Raw genomic sequence first — 19787 nt, 5'->3', positions numbered from 1 at the left:
AAATTACTGATGTATTTAGCTTGAAATTTGCCATTTTCTTATGTTTTTTAATTGTGCTATTTTTATTTGTTCCTTTTCATCTCTGGTCTTCCTTTACATCTATTAAGGATTTTGTTTTTATTGTATTTTTAACTCTATTAGCACATTCATTGTTTGTACTATTATACATTATTACTGTTCTTCTAGTTGTCACTGTAGACATTACTGGACTGATATAGTTCAATGGATTTTATCCTTTTACCATTTTCCAGACAATAATAGGGACTTGAAACATTTTATTTATTCTTACTCCTACTTAAGAAAATTCATTCAATTTAAATATACATATGCATATATTATAAAAGATAAACAAATATAATACTTGTTGTTTAGTTTCATTAGTATTTTTTATATTTAGTCCCTTATTTACCCTTTGCTCTTTGCTCATTTCTGGATTTGTTTCTTTCTGAGATCATTTTTCTTTCTGAAGAATTCCTTAAGCTTTTCATTTGTTGGTATTTTAATGATATTTTTAAAGAAATTTTGATTTTCCAATTATTTGTTTGTTTATAAATCATTTAATTTCGGTGGGAATAGAATTACAAGTTGTTAGTGATTGTCTTCCAACACTGTAAAGATGCCTTTTAATTTTCTATCACTTCTATTATTCTTTTTTTTTTTTGAGATTTATTTATTTTAGAGAAAGAGAGAAGGAGAATACAGGCAGGTGGAGGGGCCAAGGAAAAGGAGAGAATCTCAAGCAGACTCTCCACTGAGCCAGAGCCCGACAATGTAGGGCTCAATCTCATGACCCTGAGATCATGACCCTGAGCTGGAACCAAGAGTCAGATGGTCAACTAACTGAGCCACTTAGTGACCCTCACTTCCATTATTCGTATCAAAAGGCTAACTATCAATCTTTGCTTCTTTGGGGATAATATATGCCCTTTTCTCCTTTTTGGGTACATTTAAAATCTCTCTCTCTCTCTCTCTCTCTCTCTCTGTTTTTCATCAATCTTTATTATTTTCCAGGTTGAGATATATAGAGCTTCTTGAATCTGTGACTTGTTTGGCTATGGAAAATTCTCCGTCATTGTAATTTTAAATATTGCTCTGCCCATTTTTCTACACTGCTTTTGGTACTCACAATTACATGGATGTTAGACTTTTCTCCACTATGTTTCACATGTTTTTTATTCTCTTATCTATATTGTGAATTTTTTGTATATATCTCCCTAATTAATATGCACATTTTCTTTTGACCTGTCCTGCAGTTTGCTCTCCCTAACCTCTGCTGGTTTATTTTGCATCAAATCCATTTATTCATGACTTAATTTCAAAGTTATTTTTCTCTTACTGACATTCCATATACTTTTCATTAGGTTGATATTTTCTAGTAAAATAGTATGTATTTTTATATATCTTCTTCATCTTTCTCCTTCAGTTTATTAAATAAATTACTCATGGCTATTTTGAAGTTACTGACTGCTGAGTTCTATAATATGGATCACTTATGCATGTGTTTCTGCTTCCTTGATTTTTAAAAAAATTAGCCTTATTTCTTGGCATAGCTGGTAATATTTGATTGTCCTTGTGACAGTGTAATAAAAGATATAATAGTACATAGTTACATCTTCCTCCATGTAGCTTCCACCTTTCCCTCTGGTCAAAGAGAATAGGGGGCTAATGACTTTGATCCAATCAAGAACAAAGTGAATGAGAATAGGCTGACATTTCTGCAAGGCTCTTGCCACTCTCATTTTCTGCCTCCAGTTCCAGGCACAGCCTTCAGAAAGTTCCTGAGATCAGGAACCATGGCTCCTCTCCACTGGGGATCTTCTTACTAATCTGTATCTTCTGGGAACTGGGAGACTGTGGCAAACTCTGTTCCAGATTTGATAAATGTTCTTCTAAATCCTCAGTCCCTGCCAGGTGTGGCTTTGGTTGTTGGAAGACTGGTTAAGTGTCAGGTGTGGTTCTTGGATCCTTTAGTCAGAGTGGGATTTTGGAAGCTTTTATCTTCATTAATTTTTTTCCCTCTTGAACACAACAAAATTGTCACAAACTCTGCTGATTACTTTATGTCTTATTTGTTATCTTCTGCCAAAGCAGCCTAGAATCTCAGAAACATCCCTGGCACTATGGATGACAAATTCGTCAAGGAGAACTGTAGTTGTAAAATGCTGGCTTACATCCTGGTGGTAACCTTTCAAGTCCTGGCTGATGCAGAAACCACAATACCTTCAAACAGAGGGGTTTGTGCTTTATTTGATTTTTTTGTCAGTGGAAAATGTGGTCTGCTGCAAGCCGCCCATCTGAGTCAGAAGCAGAAATTCCAACTCTTGATTTGGAGGGGCGGAGAAATCTGGAATTTATGTGATGAAATTGAGAGAATAATATCATCTCTAAATTAGACTATCAAATTCATTTTAAGAAAAAATATCCTTTTGTGCTTAGCCACTCATATTTTTCAAAGTTTTTGTTAAATGCTACAATACAGGGATGCCTGGGTGGCTCAGAGGTTAAGTGCATCTGCCTTTGGCTCAAGGCATGATCCAGGAGTCCTGGGATCAAGTCCCACATTGGGCTCCCTGCATGGAGCCTGCTTATCCCTCTGCTTATGTCTCTGCCTCTCTCTTTCTGTGTCTCTCATGAATAAATAAATAAAATATTTTTTAATGCTACAACAAAAGCCATAGAAAATATGAGTATTATAGAATCTGTCTCTTATAGCTAATCTTTCCTCCACTGTAATAGTATATATATATTTTTAACCTTTATTAGGCTAGTTGAATTTTCAACTTTTAAATTCATTGCACAAAGTGTATTGCTTTCAGGAATTAAAGACACATAATGTTGAACAAGCTTCTTGAAAGCTTCATAAATAAGCACAAAACCTCAAAGATAAAGTCCCAAAAATCAGTTAGTGGTAAGTACATTGGGAGGACCATTTGGATTTACAGTATGAATCATTTACAATGTAGCTAATTTTTTTTAAAGATTTTATTTATTTATTCATGAGAGACACAGAGAGAGAGAGAGAGAGGCAGAGACACAGGCAGGGGGAGAAGCAGGCTCTATGCAGGGAGCCCGATGTGGGACTTGATCTGGGAACTCCAGGATCACACCCTGGGCCGAAGGCAGGCGCTAAACCGCTGAGCCACCCAGGGATCCCCACAATGTAGCTAATTTGAACAATGTTTCAAGCAGCTTATCAACTCATCAAAAATAAAGACTGGATGAATTCAATACTGAAGAACACCTATGCACAAAGTTCAGGTTTTTTTCCCCAAGATGCTACCCCGACTCTAAGAAATTGCATACAAGAAGCTGTGGCCTTTGGAGAACATCTACAAAGAGAATTTTATTAATAAACATAGTACACAGCAATATGTAGCTAATTTTTTAATGTGCCATAATTAGAAACTATGGTTACACTCTGCTCATTCCATTAGGAAACAGAACTTTCTTTTGTCCCTGCTTAGGCAATCTCTCCTGACCAGGAGGCCTACACACCAGCGCAGGAGACTTTCAATTAAAACTACAGGTTGTAGTAATTGTGAATTGAAATATCACCAGAATTAAACTCCATGAATTTCTGGAGCATGTCCACTTTTAATAAATGTAAACAATCAGTCATTCCATACCCAGGATAAAGCTACACAAGCAGTGTTATTCACCCTGGCCATGGCTGCCAATCACAGATGAGACTATTGTCTGGGATGGACCTTCCAAGCTCAGGAACACCATCAGCATCGTGAAATACTGAATTCACAGCACAGTGATAATCAATTTTCTGGGCAACAGATATTTACCTGGATGAGGAAAGACCCAACAGTCCCTTGGGAGGAATGCAGAAGAAACAGGGCTCAAGTTTCTAGAAATTCTTAAAAAGCAGTGTCCCTTTGAAATGCAATGTGAGGCACTAATGTAAGTTTAATTTTTAGTACCCACATTGAAAAGTTAAAAACAAAAAGCAAAACTAATATTAATAATATATTTTATTTAACCTAATCTGTCAAAAATGTTTTCATTTCAACATGTAATCAATATAAAAATTGATGTATTTTGCATTATTTTTTATAATAAGTTTTGGTTTTTTAAAAGATTTTATTCATTTATTCATGAAAGACACATAGAGAGAGAGGCAGGGACACAGCCAGAGGGACAAGCAGGCTTTCTGTGGGGAGCCCAATGCGGGACTTGATCTCAAGACCCTAGGATCATGGCCAAAGCCGAAGGCAAACACTCAACCACTGAGCCACCCAGGTGTCCCGATACTAAATTTTTCTTTAAACATTTTTTTAAATTTTTATTTATTTATGATAGTCAGAGAGAGAGAGAGAGAGAGAGAGAGAGAGAGAGGCAGAAACATAGGCAGAGGGAGAGGCAGGCTCCATGCACCGGGAGCCCGATGTAGGATTCGGTCCCCGGTCTCCAGGATCGCGCCCTGGGCCAAAGGCAGGCGCCAAACCGCTGCGCCACCCAGGGATCCCCCGATACTAAATTTTTCAACTTGATTTGTACTTTACATGGAGAGAACATCTCAGTTTGGACTAGTCAAATTTCAGGTACCCAGTAGCCACAGGTGGCGAATATCTACCATGCCAGATAGCATATGTCTAAAGCCACACAGTTTCTTTTAAGAATTATAAATGTCTACACTTTGCAACCTTTGGAAAAACAGCTAATGCTGTAACCAGTAAACATAATTAACAAATTAATGAATTACCCTATTTTTACAGATTCAACGGGCATGTTCCATTCCCTATTATTAATAGCTTTAATGCATGAAGTTCTGTTAATACTCAAATATACAAAATAACAAAATATGCCGTTGATAGCTAATATATATTTAATTAGATTATGAAAATATGGACGTGAAGAATATATATACAAATATTAAGCCAGAGTTTGTTCTAAGAAAAGAGGGAAGCAGATATTATGTGTGGGGCATAAAAAGGTACTTGTTTGTAAAACCTTCATAGAATCTTTTTTCAAAAGAAACTATGTTCTATTTCACATTTCTTAATGTTATAGGTTGTTCATTAGAGTCTAAGTAGCAGACCTTGTTTTGCCTTTTCCTTACGGAAAAATATCTCTTATTGATACATAAGGTAAAACATCAGAACATTTACACTGGTTTTAGTGCCTTAGAATATGAAAAACTGAGTTTCAAAAGAAAGAATCCACACATTCCATTCTTTCTGATGGCTGAATATATGCATTTTTCTCAACAGGAACTATGGAGAATTCAAATATGCTGAATGAAGGAGAAAAGCAAATTTGCCCAAGGCTCACCACCCAATTGCAATGAAAGCATCACAATGCTGTACAAATCACGGAGATTTGCCCCTGTCACTCGTCATCACAGATCCTGAATCATTTTCTGCATCAGGACCCAAACACACTCTTGGTGACCCCAGGAGATTTTGGTAGTCTGCGGTAATTTTAATTAGTCGTATTTTCAAATTTGTTGGTGTGCTCCCTTACGGAAAATTTATTCTTTGAGCAAAATAGACTGTAATAAGGCAGAGGTGCTTCTTGCCAGAAGCACCTGTTACCAGGTTGTTGTTAGGTGGCTGAAAAATTACAGATAATGAAAGGAAGACTTGGGGGGATCACAGCATTTCAGAGTGTGTGAAAAAATAACCTTAATATCCATTTCCTCCACTCTTATTCACAGAAACAGAGTGCACGTACCTAAATTGCCTTTGCAAATAACAATGTTGGCAAACACCTTCTCTATATTGTCAGGGATGCCTGAGTAGACATTACTCATGTTTCCTTTTAAAAAATTAGTGCCAATACCTGGACTCTCTTTTTTTCCCACTGCAACTTAAAACAGAGGGTATCTTATTTTTCCTTAAAAAGATTTTATTTATTTATTCATGAGACACACACACACACAAAGAGAGAGAGAGATAGAGTCAGAGACACAGGCAGAGGGAGAAGCTAACTCCATGCAAGGAGCCCGATGTGGGACTCCATCCTGGATCCAGGGATCATGCCCTGAGTCAAAGGCAGATGTTCAACTGTGAGCCACTCAGGTGTCCCAAAACACAGAGTATCTTCAATGCCTTCAATATTTAACAACCACATAAAAATAATCCTGAAAATAAGGAAGAGATGGGGAGGGGGTGTTGGCATTAACTATAATTAGGGACTAAATAAACCCCAAGTAATTTGGGCTTTTATTTACTGATACTCAAACATAATGTGCAGTTTTTCTGCCAAATGATTCAATTACAGTAATTGTAGTTTTCATAAATGGAGAAAGTGATTTCCTGCATCTCAGGTCTTTCCACACCATGGACGATCTTTCTTAGTAACAATGTATTAAATAAAGTATTTCTGTGCTGTCTCTCTCATTAAGACCATTCATCAGGGGGTGAGAGGCTGAACATCTGAAGAGGAATATAATGGCACAGGGTACAAAAGACACATGTCAAAATGGCAGGCAAGAGGCAGCGCTCTGATTTGCTGGAGTAGAGGGACCACAGTCTCTCCTCATGTCTTACCTGGAAAGATTACAATTTATTTCATGGCATCAGCTTGGATTACTACATGCAACTTCCACTCCACAAAGAGAAAACTCTCATATTTCCTTGCTTCTGAATTGACTGAGCCTCCTTCAGGTGGCCTAAATAAATGCCTTCATTCACCACAAAGAGCAAGGGGCTCCCCATCTCTCTCCACAGAAGCGCTGATTTGCAAATAAATACTAATTCTAAATTAATTCCAAAGTGGAAGAAAGAGAGCAGCCTGGGTGGCTCAGCGGTTTAGCTCCGCCTTCAGCCCAGGGCCTGATCCTGAAGACCTGAGATAGAGTCCCACATCGGGCTCCCTGCATGGAGCCTGCTTCTCCCTCTGCTTGTGTTTCTGCCTCTCTCTCTCTCCTCGTGTGTGTCTCTCATGAATGGATAAATAAAATCTTAAAAAAAAAAAAAGTGGAAGAAAGAAAAAAAAATCGGTATCACATCAAAGCAACCCTTTTCTTGGGGCATCTGTTGAACATAGGGAGTGGATTAAACAAGACTAAGTATAGGTGGAACTCACCCAGCCAAGCCAGACAGCAACGCACAGCTCACCAGTAAGTAGCACCACTGTCCCAGACCTCAGAATGGACAGGAGAAGGGCGTCTGCGTGGCTCAGTGGTTGAGCGTCTGCCTTTGGCTCAGGTCGTGATCCCGGGGCTCTGGAATCGAGCCCCACATTGGGGTCCCTGCAGGAAGCCTGCCTCTCCCTCTGTCTGTGTCTCTCTTTCTCTCTGTGTCTCTCATGAATAAATAAATAAAATCTTTAAAAATGGACAGGAGGAGAATCACAGGACATGGAAACAAGACATTTGAGATTTGTACTAGGAATAGAATCGAGTTCATCGGAAAGTAGTTTTCCAGGGAATAAATAAGGACCTTCCTTCCATGAACGTGAGGCATTGGTAATTTCAAAACTAGACAGCGGTGGGGAAAATTGAAAGGCTGGTCCATTCTCCCCTCTGGTCTTGCTTCCCTGAGTCTGAATTGTAGGACTGAGCCAATCCACCCTGATATATTTTATAACCCAAGGCTAAATGTCCTCACTCTCCCTGGCCAATTTTTCTATCAGTGAGTTTCTTTCCCTCTGTTTGAGAACACTTACTGTGCAAACGGCCGACTTAAGAATGACCTCCCATCTGGCGTTAGACCCCTTTTATCCATGTTACTGTAGACCAAGTGAATGGGAAGCAATGTTTCTCTCATTTTTTTTTATTGCATTCAAAATGTGCTTTTCAATTAAGAAGATGGGATGGCGGGCAAGGTTTTCTTTTTGATGGGAGGTCAGTTAATGCTCTTATTTCAGAAGATTGTGCAGTATTTTAAAAGAAAGCAAAGCCAGTATCATTAGTAATAAGCTAGAAAACAATTAACTGGTGCCCTAACAAACTGATAGTCACAGTAAGCTACTTTTGTAGAAAAATCATGGGAATAATTGATTTAAGGAAATGCAACTGTCAACAAGTAAAACTGTGATTATTTTGTCTGGACTTCCAGCTGAGGAACAATTTACATCAACAAACTAATTATTCTTTTTCTTGTGTTCCTAACAAGTTTATCTATTAATTTATGGGTGTGCTAAAAACCACTAAATGGAAACCTGTGTGAAGCGTAAATATTGGTCTCTGTTTCAAAGGCAGCAAGTACACTCTGGGGACTGAGGATGAAGACGGTTCACAGGCGACTGGGCAGGACCTTTCTGAGGTCACAATGAAGATCACCGCTCAGGGCCACCCTGGTTGTGATCACAGCTCAGCCATCACTTAGATACTGCTAGGATACTCGTCCTCTTTCAAAATTGTAGGGCTTAAAAAAAGCCCAACTCCCTCTTCCAAGATTAGTCCCTTGGAAGGAAAAAGAGAAGACAGAGGAATTCTCTTTGGGATGCATCTGTTGTGAGACAAGCTGATTGAAGTCTTGCTGAAGTCTGAGGCATGACATGTTTGTGTGCGCACTGCACTGAATTAAGGACTTCTGAACTGGGACACCTGGGTGGCTCAGCAGTTGAGCGTCTGCCTCTGGTTCAAGGCATGATCCCGGGATCTGGGATCGGGTACCACATCGGTCCCCCTGTGAGGAGCCTCCTTCTCCCTCTGCTATCTCTGCCTCTGTCTCTGGGTCTCTCATGAATAAATAAAAAAAATCTTTTTTTTAAAGCACTTCTGAATGTAATGATTATATAATCAATGAGTAGAACAAAATAATCTCCATGTCCCCTCCAACATTTTGGAAAGGTAGTGGTGGACAATGGAAACTTGAGAAATTCTAGGTAGAAGGAGCTTGGGAGTAGTGATCTGGTCCTATGAGACGAGAACAGAATTTTTCTTGACAGCACATTTGCACAGTAAGTATACTGCATTTGCCCAGATTATCTGTTTAGGGTGGCTCGGGGTAGGGAGGTACGTGATCAGAAAGAGTTTCGTGAGTCAGCCACCTCCAGAATGCTAAAACTGACTCTCTTAGAATAATAACCTTTATAACCTAACCTCAACTTACAGATGGGAAAATTCCCCACAGGTATGGCCAAGGTCCCAAGACCAAGCCAACTAGAAGCAGTTGGGTCCTGACTCAGGTGTCCTGTCCTGTCCTGTCCTGTCCTATCCCTCTTCCCATGGCTCTTTGCTTTCACTTCTCAATCTAACATTTGTTCCCTCTCCAGGTGTATTAGAGCAAAGTTACAGAGGGAGCACATGTAGACATCGGATGGGCCAACTTTATGTGACTCATAACTTGCCTTCCCAGGGAGCAGTCAGTGTCCCCCCAGGAGTGGCTACACAACTGATAAGACCCAGTGCAAAGTGGAATGGGAAACTCTGGTTCAAAATTGACATAAAAGTTTGTCCTTTCCTCAGTGGTCCTTCTCTGCAATAGCCATGACATCTATTTGACTGATTTTTAATGACATGATAAGTAAACATATGTTTTAATTATAAACACAAAGTTCACCATTCATCTTTATATCCAGAAGTGTCAGGTTTCAACGAAAGTATGAGCTCCTTTAACTGGTCAGAGGAATTGCTGAAATGTGTATTCCTATTTCCCAGCACGTACATGCCTATGTACATTGTTCTTATCAGAACAGTAGAAACCTTGCGCAAAACCAGAAATACTGATCAAAACCAATCCAACTGTATTTATTTCACTTCTTGCTCTGTGCACACTCTGTTAACACCATGCACATTCTACCAACACACCTTAATAGTAAGGAAGGACAAAAAGGGACGGAAATGACACATTACCCGATCTTTTCTCTTCCATGTCATGATTTGCAGTTTAACTGGTTGGTTAATACCGGAAATTAACACTAGTTACAAAGGATGGAATAGAGTTCTTGGCTGCTCTATTTCTTAAAATGGCATTGCCTTCTTTCTGCTTTTGAAGAAAGCCCTTGTTCAAAAGGGAAGCATGGTCCCTGGGAGCTATCAGTGCCCCTTTACACATTAGACATCACGGATATACCTTCTATTGCTTTGGGTCTCTTGTACTCTCACCCATTGTGGGGCCCCAGGAATTCCAATGGCACATTACAAATGCTACATACAAATGTATACATACACATGCGTGTACCTCCTCTGCTCATGTACAAAAAACAAGTTCAAAGGTAAAATTTTTAAGAACTGTGGACAGCAACTACAGAGTGTTAAAGCAAATGTGGTGCCCTTCTGCATGGTGAGTAGAGGGAGGGGTCTATGTATTGCACGTGCCTCACATCTCTGAAGCTCCAATCACTCTAAAGAATGCTTGGCTAAGCTGTATCTAAGCTTTCTAAGCACAGCTTAGAAATCCCTGTGTCTTCAATGGTAAATTAAACCCAATATATGTGAAATCGAAAAATTTCTATATCCTGTGGAATCAATATGTGGAAATCAAGCTATTAGATAGAACATTCTACTGCCCGACCAAGGCATACATGTGAGTATTTCCTATCACAACAAAATGTTAAATTATGGGGATCCCTGGGTGGCTCAGCGGTTTAGCACCTACCCTCGGCCCAGGGCATGATTCTGGAGTCCTGGGATTGAGTCCCACATCATTGAGTCTGCTTCTCCCTCTGCCTGTGTCTCTGCATCTCACTCTGTCTGTGTCTCTCATGAATATATAAATAAAATATTTTTAAAAAATGTTAAAGTATAATGATTTATGTTCCTGACCTGATAGTCACAGAATCACATCTAGGGCAAAGAAAGAAAAGATGAAAGAAAAGCCTACTGTTTTGACAGACTGGGGAAACCAAGGTGATCAAAAGCTTTGCCCAAGACCATGGATCTAGTAGTGATAAATAAGAGAAGATTCTTCCAGTGGCCTTGTCCACACCTCATTTCCTACTTTAGGGAATTCCTTTATTCATTTACTGATGGGTTGCGGATACTCACAAGGTGATTTAAAGTGTGACTAAGAAATGATCTTTTGCCTTTAGTTCTGTGAAAATTAAAGTTTTACAGGAAACTGTGTAAATCATCCAATTTGGAAATAAAGTCACTCTCTTAGAATTCATGGGGATGAGCATAAAGCAATGTAGCCATCTTAAACAAAAATATGTGAACTCTCTTTCTTTGGCATTTCTTGTTATTACAGTCTTTTAACATCCCATCCTCCTATGATTAAGTTTGGTGTTTGCATCATTCTAAATTTTAAAAGAAAGTACAGAGGGCTGACATATTAAAATGTTTTTATAGAAAATAATTGGGCAATGACTACTGAAAGGAAGTTTCTAGTTTTTTGCTAATATAACTCTTTGTGTGGGTAGGAGGAAGGGAGTCCAAATAAATAAGAATCCTAGGCTGGATGAACTAAACAAACACTCAACCAACCAACCCATGTGTATCTAAATATATACGGATAGTTTGAAACTCATAGGATACTGATTAAAATCTAAGCATGAGCCAGAAGAAAATTTAGAACCTCAACCCTTAACAATGCAAAAAAATGAGTTTAGGGAAAGAACATTAAAAAAAAGTCTAATATCTCCTTTTATTCTTTGTGTACAATGCAACTGGATCAAGTGTTCTAAAACAAAGCAACTATTAATTGTTTCCTTGAGCTGTGGGAACAGCCCAGTGAAATCTAAAATGCAGTAGGCTGAGGCAGAAAGTTGATCCTACAATATATTGCCAGGACACAATGAATTTTTGAACTAGAAAAAATTTGCATGATTTCAATTTTTTTTCCCCAGGTAGAGACGCGGATTCTCCAACCATTTAATCCCACCCAATGCTACTGCAAAGCAATGCTCTTAGACCTTTCCAGTTGCTGAGAGATCTTCTTGCCAGGGCACATGTGTATCCTGAGCCACTTCTGCGATCTCCTACGCAGTGAAGAGGGATGAGTCTCAGCATATTTGTAGACCATAGAGAGAAATCTGCCTTCTGGATTACCTGTGGGGAGTGTGTGAGCAGTGGTGAATAGAGGGCTCCTGCTTACAGCAGGCAGAAGGCAAGCTGATAAGGCTCTTCCATGGGTGATGCCATGTGCTTATTTGAATGATAAGTCAGAGTTTGCAAGTGTCATTTGGTCCCATTGGTATTCATCACAGGAGTTCTTAGCATCCCTACACAACCGTCTGTGCCCATTTGGTTCGCCACACCCCCTCCTTCAAGATCATACCCTACCTCAATCTCCTTCCCCAGTGGTGTCTGGGAGGAAAGGGTCTGCATGACCTAATAGAGAAGGAGAATATGGACAGTCTTCAGGTCCCCAGGAGGCCGGAAGCTTCTTCTGTCCCATTGGTCTTTCCAAGGATCTTCCTTCCCTGCCTGTGGTTAATCCCTGAGAGCATCAGCAGGGAAGTCAGTGTCTGGTCAACTCTGATTCTGTTTGCAAGAAGCCTTAGTCAAGATGCTGTGATGCTACAGAGGCTCTGACTGGTGGCTCTGACACCCTGAGGTTGGATCCTAATTTCCTCCCACCTTGGCTGGGCAATGACTTGAAGCACAACTGAGCTCCCCATCAGGAAACCTCACTGGCAGGCTCCCACCGATTCTCAGGTAACCTCTCTCTTGCCTGAGGACAACTTTCAATTTCATTGGCAGTCTCCAGAGACTCATAGCTTGGATCCTTGAGGCAAAGGACGGTCCCTTCCCTGGCATGAGGTCTGGGAGAAACTCAATTTCAGAGGTGGATGGCTGCAAGGCACTCCCATGTAGGGCAGGGGTTGAAAGTATCAGGTTCATTATCCCACTTTAGATACCCAGTACCCTCCTGATATATCAATTATTTTATATTTTAAAATCCAACTACCCACCTGTCCAGTCACGGTTTTGCTTTTTATCACCCATATCTTTTATTCGGTAAATATAGCCAGCCCGTGCCCTGGATGTGCTGCAGCCACTTCAGCTTTGAAAAACCAAGTGATGCCCTTGGGATAACAGAATACATAATTTTGAGTTGAGAACCTCCTGGCTCAGTGTTGCTCATGTGGACTGTGCTTGGCAGCACGAGATCCAGACCGTGGCAGGAAAAGGAATGGTGAAACAACCCGAGCAAGGACCCTGATCGTAGTCCTATCACTTATTCTCAGGAGAAGGCAGGAGGTAAAGAATTGAGGGGCTTGGCTACAGAGCACTCCTGGTTCAGGGGAGCAGGGGAACATCGGAGCCTGGAAGGCTTCTTCAGTGAGTGGGAACTTGTCATTGCTGGGTGAGGAGGACTTGAACAAGGTTACAGGGTGTGGAGGTGATGCCAGGGGAGGGGGTGAAAGTCTAGGAGAAATAGGATTAAATCCAGGTAAGACCTTGCAGAGCATGAGTCAGAGCTGGCTCTAAAACCAGGGCTGAGAAGTTGGTCTTGAATGAAGAGCCATGTGTTGAGGTGAAGATAAGATGAGAAGGTGAAGGTGGTGAATTTGTCGATGCTGGGCAGCTCGGTGAGGGCAGGTGCCTAGAGATTTGTGCCCGCCACCCTCAGCAGGTGGGGATCTGTGCAGAACCAGGCTGCCCGAGGGGCCGCTCTGCACTTTGTTTCATGCTGTCACTGTCTTAAAATCCTTAATCATTTGATCTTTGAACTTGTGACATGTCAGTGAAGTCTCAGGGGTGATGGGGCATGTGTGTGAGCAGAGGTGATGCATGCAATATGCATGTCTGTCCTCAGCAGCCCTGCCACTCCACTGGAGAGAGTGCCCTTGGTGATCATGAGCAAGAACCTGTGCACCAGGCAGGGTAAGCTGTTATATCTGTGGTGGGAAACAGGGGGTACCAGCAACCCCCAGATGCTACCACACTTTTCTCTCAAACCAGATCTTACTTAGAACAAGGAAAGAAGGGGGGAGGAGCAAGATGGCGGAGGAGTAGGGTCTCCAAATCACCTGTCTCCACCAAACTACCTAGAAAACCTTCAAATTATCCTGAAAATCTATGAATTCGGCCTGAGATTTAAAGAGAGACCAGCTGGAATGCTACAGTGAGAAGAGTTCGCGCTTCTATCAAGGTAGGAAGACGGGGGAAAAGAAGTAAAGGAACAAAGGCCTCCAAGGGGGAGGGGCCCGCGAGGAGCCGGGCTGAGGCCGAGGCGAGGGTCCCCAGGACAGGAGAGCCCCGTCCCGGAGGAGCAGGAGCTGCACCGACCTTCCCGGGGGAAAGGGGCTCGCGGGGAGGTGGAGCAGGACCCAGGAGGGCGGGGATGCCCTCGGGCTCCCGGGGACAGTAACAGACACCTGCGCCCCGGGAGAGTGCGCCGAGCTCCCTAAGGGCTGCAGCGCGCACGGCGGGACCCGGCGGGACCCGGAGCAGCTGAAGGGGCTCGGGCGGCGGCTCCGCGGAGGGGGCTGCGCGGCCCGGGAGCGCGAATCCACCAGCGCAGGCTCCGGAGCACAGGGCGCCGGGACACAGCCCAGGATCCCGCCTCCCCCGGGACAGGCAGAGGCCGGGAGGGCCCAGGACAGCAAGGACGCTCCTGCCCCAGCTGAGCACATCAGCGGCCCCGCCCCGGAGCCTCCAGGCCCTGCAGACGGAGTTCCTGCCGGAGCTGAATCCAGGTTTCCAGAGCTGCCCCGCCACTGGGGCTGCTCCTCCTGCGGCCTCACGGGGTAAACACCCCCCACTGAGCCCTGCACCAGGCAGGGGCACAGCAGCTCCCCCAACTGCTAACACCTGAAAACCAGCACAACAGGCCCCTCCCCCAGAACACCAGCTAGACGGACAACTTCCAGGAGAAGCCAAGGGACTTAAAGTACACAGAATCAGAAGATACTCCCCGGTGGTTCTTTTTTTGTATGTTTGTTTTTGTTTTTGTTTTTGTTTTGTTTTGCTTTTTGATTTGTTTCCTTCCCCCACCCCCTTTTTTTCTCCTTTCTTTTTCTTTCTCTTTTTCTTCTTTTTTTTTTTCGTTTTTTTTTCTTTTTCTTCCCTTTTTTTTTTCTCTTTCTCTTTTCTTTCCTTCTTTCTCGCCTCTCTTTTTCTCTTTTTCCCAATACAACTTGCTTTTGGCCACTCTGCACTGAGCAAAATGACTAGAAGGAAAACCTCACCTCAAAAGAAAGAATCAGAAACAGTCCTCTCTCCCACAGAGTTACAAAATCTGGATTACAATTCAATGTCAGAAAGCCAATTCAGAAGCACTATTATACAGCTACTGGTGGCTCTAGAAAAAAGTATAAAGGACTCAAGAGACTTCATGACTGCAGAATTTAGAGCTAATCAGGCAGAAATTAAAAATCAATTGAATGAGATGCAATCCAAACTAGAAGTCCTAACGACGAGGGTTAACGAGGTGGAAGAACGAGTGAGTGACCTAGAAGACAAGTTGATAGCAAAGAGGGAAACTGAGGAAAAAAGAGACAAACAATTAAAAGACCATGAAGATAGATTAAGGGAAATAAACGACAGCCTGAGGAAGAAAAACCTACGTTTAATTGGGGTTCCCGAGGGCGCCGAAAGGGACAGAGGGCCAGAATATGTATTTGAACAAATTCTAGCTGAAAACTTTCCTAATCTGGGAAGGGAAACAGGCATTCAGATCCAGGAAATAGAGAGATCCCCCCCTAAAATCAATAAAAACCGTTCAACACCTCGACATTTAATTGTGAAGCTTGCAAATTCCAAAGATAAAGAGAAGATCCTTAAAGCAGCAAGAGACAAGAAATCCCTGACTTTTATGGGGAGGAGTATTAGGGTAACAGCAGACCTCTCCACAGAGACCTGGCAGGCCAGAAAGGGCTGGCAGGATATATTCAGGGTCCTAAATGAGAAGAACATGCAACCAAGAATACTTTATCCAGCAAGGCTCTCATTCAAAATGGAAGGAGAGATAAAGAGCTTCCAAGACAGGCAGCAACTAAAAGAATATGTGACCTCCAAACCAGCTCTGCAAGAAATTTTAAGGGGGCCTCTTAAAATTCCCCTTTAAGAAGAAGTTCAGTGAAACAGTCCACAAAAACAAAGACTGAATAGATATCATGATGACACTAAACTCATATCTCTCAATAGTAACTCTGAATGTGAACGGGCTTAATGACCCCATCAAAAGGCGCAGGGTTTCAGACTGGATAAGAAAGCAGGACCCATCTATTTGCTGTCTACAAGAGACTCATTTTAGACAGAAGGACACCTACAGCCTGAAAATAAAAGGTTGGAGAACCATTTACCATTCGAATGGTCCTCAAAAGAAAGCAGGGGTAGCCATCCTTATATCAGATAAACTAAAATTTACCCCAAAGACTGTAGTGAGAGATGAAGAGGGACACTCTATCATACTTAAAGGATCTATTCAACAAGAGGACTTAACAATCCTCAATATATATGCCCCGAATGTGGGAGCTGCCAAATATATCAATCAATTATTAACCAAAGTGAAGAAATACTTAGATAATAATACACTTATACTTGGTGACTTCAATCTAGCTCTTTCTATACTCGATAGGTCTTCTAAGCAAAACATCTCCAAAGAAACGAGAGCTTTAAATGATACACTGGACCAGATGGATTTCACAGATATCTACAGAACTTTACATCCAAACTCAACTGAATACACATTCTTCTCAAGCGCACATGGAACTTTCTCCAGAATAGACCACATATTGGGTCACAAATCGGGTCTGAACCGATACCAAAAGATTGGGATTGTCCCCTGCATATTCTCGGACCATAATGCCTTGAAATTAGAACTAAATCACAACAAGAAGTTTGGAAGGACCTCAAACACATGGAGGTTAAGGACCATCCTGCTAAAAGATAAAAGGGTCAACCAGGAAATTAAGGAAGAATTAAAAAGATTCATGGAAACTAATGAGAATGAAGATACAACCGTTCAAAATCTTTGGGATGCAGCAAAAGCAGTCCTAAGGGGGAAATACATCGCAATACAAGCATCCATTCAAAAACTGGAAAGAACTCAAATACAAAAGCTAACCTTACACATAAAGGAGCTAGAGAAAAAACAGCAAATAGATCCTACACCCAAGAGAAGAAGGGAGTTAATAAAGATTCGAGCAGAACTCAATGAAATCGAGACCAGAAGAACTGTGGAACAGATCAACAGAACCAGGAGTTGGTTCTTTGAAAGAATTAATAAGATAGATAAACCATTAGCCAGCCTTATTAAAAAGAAGAGAGAGAAGACTCAAATTAATAAAATCATGAATGAGAAAGGAGAGATCACTACCAACACCAAGGAAATACAAACGATTTTAAAAACATATTATGAACAGCTATACGCCAATAAATTAGGCAATCTAGAAGAAATGGACGCATTCCTGGAAAGCCACAAACTACCAAAACTGGAACAGGAAGAAATAGAAAACCTGAACAGGCCAATAACCAGGGAGGAAATTGAAGCAGTCATCAAAAACCTCCCAAGACACAAGAGTCCAGGGCCAGATGGCTTCCCAGGAGAATTTTATCAAACGTTTAAAGAAGAAATCATACCTATTCTCCTAAAGCTGTTTGGAAAGATAGAAAGAGATGGAGTACTTCCAAATTCGTTCTATGAAGCCAGCATCACCTTAATTCCAAAGCCAGACAAAGACCCCGCCAAAAAGGAGAATTACAGACCAATATCCCTGATGAACATGGATGCAAAAATTCTCAACAAGATACTGGCCAATAGGATCCAACAGTACATTAAGAAAATTATTCACCATGACCAAGTAGGATTTATCCCTGGGACACAAGGCTGGTTCAACACCCGTAAAACAATCAATGTGATTCATCATATCAGCAAGAGAAAAACCAAGAACCATATGATCCTCTCATTGGATGCAGAGAAAGCATTTGACAAAATACAGCATCCATTCCTGATCAAAACTCTTCAGAGTGTAGGGATAGAGGGAACATTCCTCGACATCTTAAAAGCCATCTATGAAAAGCCCACAGCAAATATCATTCTCAATGGGGAAGCACTGGGAGCCTTTCCCCTAAGATCAGGAACAAGACAGGGATGTCCACTCTCACCACTGCTATTCAACATAGTACTGGAAGTCCTAGCCTCAGCAATCAGACAACAAAAAGACATTAAAGGCATTCAAATTGGCAAAGAAGAAGTCAAACTCTCCCTCTTCGCCGATGACATGATACTCTACATAGAAAACCCAAAAGTCTCCACCCCAAGATTGCTAGAACTCATACAGCAATTCGGTAGCGTGGCAGGATACAAAATCAATGCCCAGAAGTCAGTGGCATTTCTATACACTAACAATGAGACTGAAGAAAGAGAAATTAAGGAGTCAATCCCATTTACAATTGCACCCAAAAGCATAAGACACCTAGGAATAAACCTCACCAAAGATGTAAAGGATCTATACCCTCAAAACTATAGAACACTTCTGAAAGAAATTGAGGAAGACACAAAGAGATGGAAAAATATTCCATGCTCATGGATTGGCAGAATTAATATTGTGAAAATATCAATGTTACCCAGGGCAATATACACGTTTAATGCAATCCCTATCAAAATACCATGGACTTTCTTCAGAGAGTTAGAACAAATTATTTTAAGATTTGTGTGGAATCAGAAAAGACCCCGAATAGCCAGGGGAATTTTAAAAAAGAAAACCATATCTGGGGGCATCACAATGCCAGATTTCAGGTTGTACTACAAAGCTGTGGTCATCAAGACAGTGTGGTACTGGCACAAGAACAGACATATAGATCAGTGGAACAGAATAGAGAATCCAGAAGTGGACCCTGAACTTTATGGGCAACTAATATTCGATAAAGGAGGAAAGACTATCCATTGGAAGAAAGACAGTCTCTTCAATAAATGGTGCTGGGAAAATTGGACATCCACATGCAGAAGAATGAAACTAGACCACTCTCTTTCACCATACACAAAGATAAACTCAAAATGGATGAAAGATCTAAATGTGAGACAAGATTCCATCAAAATCCTAGAGAAGAACACAGGCAACACCCTTTTTGAACTCGGCCACAGTAACTTCTTGCAAGATACATCCACAAAGGCAAAAGAAACAAAAGCAAAAATGAACTATTGGGACTTCATCAAGATAAGAAGCTTTTGCACAGCAAAGGATACAGTCAACAAAACTCAAAGGCAACCTACAGAATGGGAGAAGATATTTGCAAATGACATATCAGATGAAGGGCTAGTTTCCAAGATCTATAAAGAACTTATTAAACTCAACACCAAAGAAACAAACAATCCAATCATGAAATGGGCAAAAGACATGAACAGAAATCTCACAGAGGAAGACATAGACATGGCCAACATGCATATGAGAAAATGCTCTGCATCACTTGCCATCAGGGAAATACAAATCAAAACTACAATGAGATACCACCTCACACCAGTGAGAATGGGGAAAATTAACAAGGCAGGAAACAACAAATGTTGGAGAGGATGCGGAGAAAAGGGAACCCTCTTACACTGTTGGTGGGAATGTGAACTGGTGCAGCCACTCTGGAAAACTGTGTGGAGGTTCCTCAAACAGTTAAAAATATACCTGCCCTACGACCCAGCAATTGCACTGTTGGGGATTTACCCCAAAGATACAAATGCAATGAAACGCCGGGACACCTGCACCCCAATGTTTATAGCAGCAATGGCCACGATAGCCAAACTGTGGAAGGAGCCTCGGTGTCCAACGAAAGATGAATGGATAAAGAAGATGTGGTTTATGTATACAATGGAATATTACTCAGCTATTAGAAATGACAAATACCCACCATTTGCTTCAACGTGGATGGAACTGGAGGGTATTATGCTGAGTGAAGTAAGTCAATCGGAGAAGGACAAACATTATATGTTCTCATTCATTTGGGGAATATAAATAATAGTGAAAGGGAAAATAAGGGAAGGGAGATGAAATGTGTGGGAAATATC

The 19787-nt window shown here is 41.3% G+C and overlaps 1 long non-coding RNA gene across 1 annotated transcript; it reads left to right on the top strand.

The window, feature by feature from the left end:
* The first annotated feature begins 1925 nt into the window (after positions 1 to 1925).
* Positions 1926 to 8631, top strand: LOC140617197 (uncharacterized). Its single transcript, XR_012017427.1, has 3 exons — positions 1926 to 2234; positions 5220 to 5424; positions 8152 to 8631. It is a non-coding gene; the product is annotated as an uncharacterized lncRNA (long non-coding RNA).
* Positions 8632 to 19787: the final 11156 nt, after the last annotated feature.

Source organism: Canis lupus, chromosome 1, assembly GCF_048164855.1.
Source record: "Canis lupus baileyi chromosome 1, mCanLup2.hap1, whole genome shotgun sequence".
Classification (NCBI taxonomy): domain Eukaryota; kingdom Metazoa; phylum Chordata; class Mammalia; order Carnivora; family Canidae; genus Canis; species Canis lupus.
The sequence above is the reverse complement of the archived record's forward strand: the minus strand, read 5'-3'. Positions and strand labels throughout refer to the sequence as shown.